This window comes from Perca flavescens, chromosome 20 (genome assembly GCF_004354835.1).
Source record: "Perca flavescens isolate YP-PL-M2 chromosome 20, PFLA_1.0, whole genome shotgun sequence".
Classification (NCBI taxonomy): Eukaryota; Metazoa; Chordata; class Actinopteri; order Perciformes; family Percidae; genus Perca; species Perca flavescens.
The window spans coordinates 24,444,578-24,447,814 of record NC_041350.1 but is presented as its reverse complement, the minus strand read 5'-3'; the positions used below and the strand labels follow the sequence as shown (position 1 = coordinate 24,447,814).

The window sequence follows — 3,237 nt, the reverse complement described above, 5'->3', positions numbered from 1 at the left end:
TCACTTCTTGTTCCATCACTTCCTGTAATATTTAAAACTGATCTCCTGGTGAAAAATGATGGTTGTCTTGTTTTGTAGACCTATTTTCCCTGAAACAGCTGTCAGTGCTAACCTCGACAAATACATCCCGTTTCCTGTAACGCCTTCACAATAAAGCCACCCTATGTTTCACCAGTTGAATGCTTTTAATGTGAAGCAGCAGCAGCAGCAGTAGGAAATGTTTTGATGCTAACAGCAACTTAACACACCTCTGATACTGTGTAAGGAGAATCGAGAGTGAACAGTGAGGTTGATATCAATAAAGGCAATTTAAATCCAGCGCAGAAATGGCGGACTACTCCACAAACGGTGGAAACTATAGAGAGCCTGCATGATATGAGGAAAATCTGCGCCGTATGATAACCTTTATCAACATTGCGATGGCGACATGACTTGCGATAAACAGTTATGGAAGTATGCACATTAGCTCTACGTTTCCTATGTCAGCCTGGTTGTCTTTAAATTCAGAACCGGGTTTGGAATTGAATATTTTAATTAAAACTAGGCTAAATGTTTGTAGAGCAGCAACAGTAATGTTTACAACAGCAAAGTCACGGTGACACTTTACTTAAAGGTATCTACATAAGAGTGACATTACACTGTCATGAACACATGACACTGTCAGGACACAGTCATGACACATGAACTAACTCTAGCCTTAACCCTAACCATGACTTGTCATGCCAAAAACCGAATGACCCTTACTCGAAGAAGAGTTATGTCATAAACGTTTATGACTTGTTTATAATGTTTATGATGCGTTCATGACAGTGTCATGTCACTCTTGTGTAGATACCTTCCTTCAGGTAAAGTGTAACCAAAGTCACTGTATGTAATCATTGAAATCTCACTGCAAACAATCTAAAATGTCAATAAAATAACTAATATTCCGGACATCAAAATACTGAGTGAAGTTTAGAAAGAATGAAGATTTTAGAGATTTGTCTGTCACAGACAGTATCAGTCGGTATTAGTCATTCATCCTATCCTCTGTCCTCCCTCTGCTGAGGCACCATCACCACATATTAATTAGCCATGTGGGTTTATCTGAAAGAGTAGGGGCTGGTTTGTCTTGGTCAGCAGCTAAGTTTACAAGAATTTGCCAAATTTTAAGATACGTGGCAAACTAAGATAAACGGACTTAAAACGGCTTTTGTTTTAGCTTGTCACAATTCGCTATTGTAAGACATAACGGCAGTGGATGAGAGACTGCAAGAGAGATTAAAATCTTGTTTTCTGCATGTTTTTGCTTGTTCAACAGGTGTGTTGATAAAGTAATGCCTTTTTACATGAAGGTTTTATTGCAGCTACTTACAGTAACAACTGTAGTTGTCTTCAGCTTGAGCTATCTTCACTTTACTTCCCGGTCTCCTCTGCAGCCTCTCTGACCTGCTGCCTGCTGACTTTGCTCTGTGTGTGTTTGTGTGTGTAGCCTATGTGTGGAAGAGTTCGGACCAGACGCAGAGGAGAGGCTGCAGAGTGATGAAAAATACTATAGTTTTTAGCCCCTGGGCACGTTTAATACAGGGTTTTGGTACTCCTCCATAAATAAAGTTTCCCTGCGTTTCAGGCAATCTTTTGCTGTGTTTGCCGTGCATGTTCATATTGCGATGACGATGAAAATACGATTTATCGGTCAGCACTAATCGAGAAGTCTTGACTGAATGTAAATACATTGAATTGCTATTGCAGAAAAAATAGCAGACCATTCATTTCATGAAAATTGTAAGGATTATACCTTTAAATCTCAGCCCGATCGTTTTTCTCAGTCTGTGTAAAGTGTGTATTCTCTTGGTACAGGTATGTTATGGGGCAGGAACCCTTCATATGGCCAAAATGTAGATTTTGTTGCACTGCCAGTTTGCAGAAAGGCTAGGTTGATGCTGATTTTGAAAAAGGAACTATATACACTCCAAATACAGTAAATGGCGCAGTGAATGTTGTTCTGTAGATAGTACCAGTATATGTCCCCATAATGCAATCAACCAATGGGATGCGTTATTTAATTTTGTGTTACTAATGTTTACTTGTGATTCTAATTATTAAAGGACATTTGCTTAAAGAACCCATATGTGTTATCAACCTGTCCGCAGGTCTACAGAACAGTATTTGCATGCCGCATTAGAGAGGAAAAACGTAGGCACGCCCTTTTTAAATATTGTTAAATACGGAGAGAAGTCTGGCATATCTGTCCTAATTCTGCTCTGCTTTGTGGAACAGTAAGAGGACCAGAAGGAAGCTGTCTGCTCGACAAAGGGAGGCATAATACACCCTACTGTAATCTTGTTTTTAACCACTTTTTATTGGACAAATTAAACATGAACTTTTGATGTTAAATGAGTGCTATTTTGTGTACTTGAATTTGTCATTGAAATTTTGAAGAAATTGGAACTTTTATGTGTATTCGGCAGATATTATTGCCACTATTCATTTCAGTCTTGTAAGTGTGTGTGTGTGTGTGTGTGTGTGTGTGTGTGTGTGTGTGTGTGTGCGTGCGAGCGAGTCGGTGCATATTTCTGTTGTTTTGATTAGGCTAATATAATAATGACTGGTATAGATGTTTATTTTATCATTCATTTGGTGATGGTTGTAATTTTGTACCCAACCTTTATTAACAGCTTGTAGCATTCACACTTTACTCTGAGCTGGCTGTGCTCCTTTTATTGTTTGAACATTTCTTTTGAATAAAGGGTTAACTCTGAAAACAACTTTTTATTTTGCTTCCAATAGTCAACTGGCATAAATATGAACCTCCATGATTTATATTCATCGGTGATGCACAAAGGAAATAGAAGAGTTGCTCACAGCTGGAAAAAATGTAAATTGCAGACGGTTCCGAGAAACATCCTGAAAAATAAACAAGTATGAAATATTTGGAGCAACCGTTGCCAAACACTTCCCTATGAAGATTAGTACATGCTGTAGCAGTGGTGGAAGAATTATTCAGGTTCTTTACTGGATAAAAGGACCAATATAACAATGTGAAAATACTCAATTACAAGTAAAAGTCCCATTCCAAATCCTATTTAAGTAAAAGTACTTAAAGAATCAAAATATAAGTACTTATTCTGCAGAAAAGTGTCCCTCGTGACTAATACATTATTATATATGATATTGTTAGATTGTACCTAATACTAATGCATCACTGTGTATCTTACTGTGGTAGCTACTGAGGTGGAGCTATTGAACTACTTTATA

The 3,237-nt window shown here is 37.8% G+C and overlaps 1 long non-coding RNA gene across 1 annotated transcript in view; it reads right to left on the bottom strand.

Annotated features, from left to right (window-relative positions):
* LOC114546657 (uncharacterized) overlaps positions 1–1,704 on the bottom strand; it is a 2,159-nt gene extending 455 nt beyond the window's left edge. The window contains exon 1 of the long non-coding RNA XR_003691073.1: positions 1,355–1,704. This is a non-coding gene — a long non-coding RNA (uncharacterized LOC114546657). The remainder of the gene's footprint in view (positions 1–1,354) is intronic.
* Between the last annotated feature and the right edge of the window lie 1,533 nt (positions 1,705–3,237).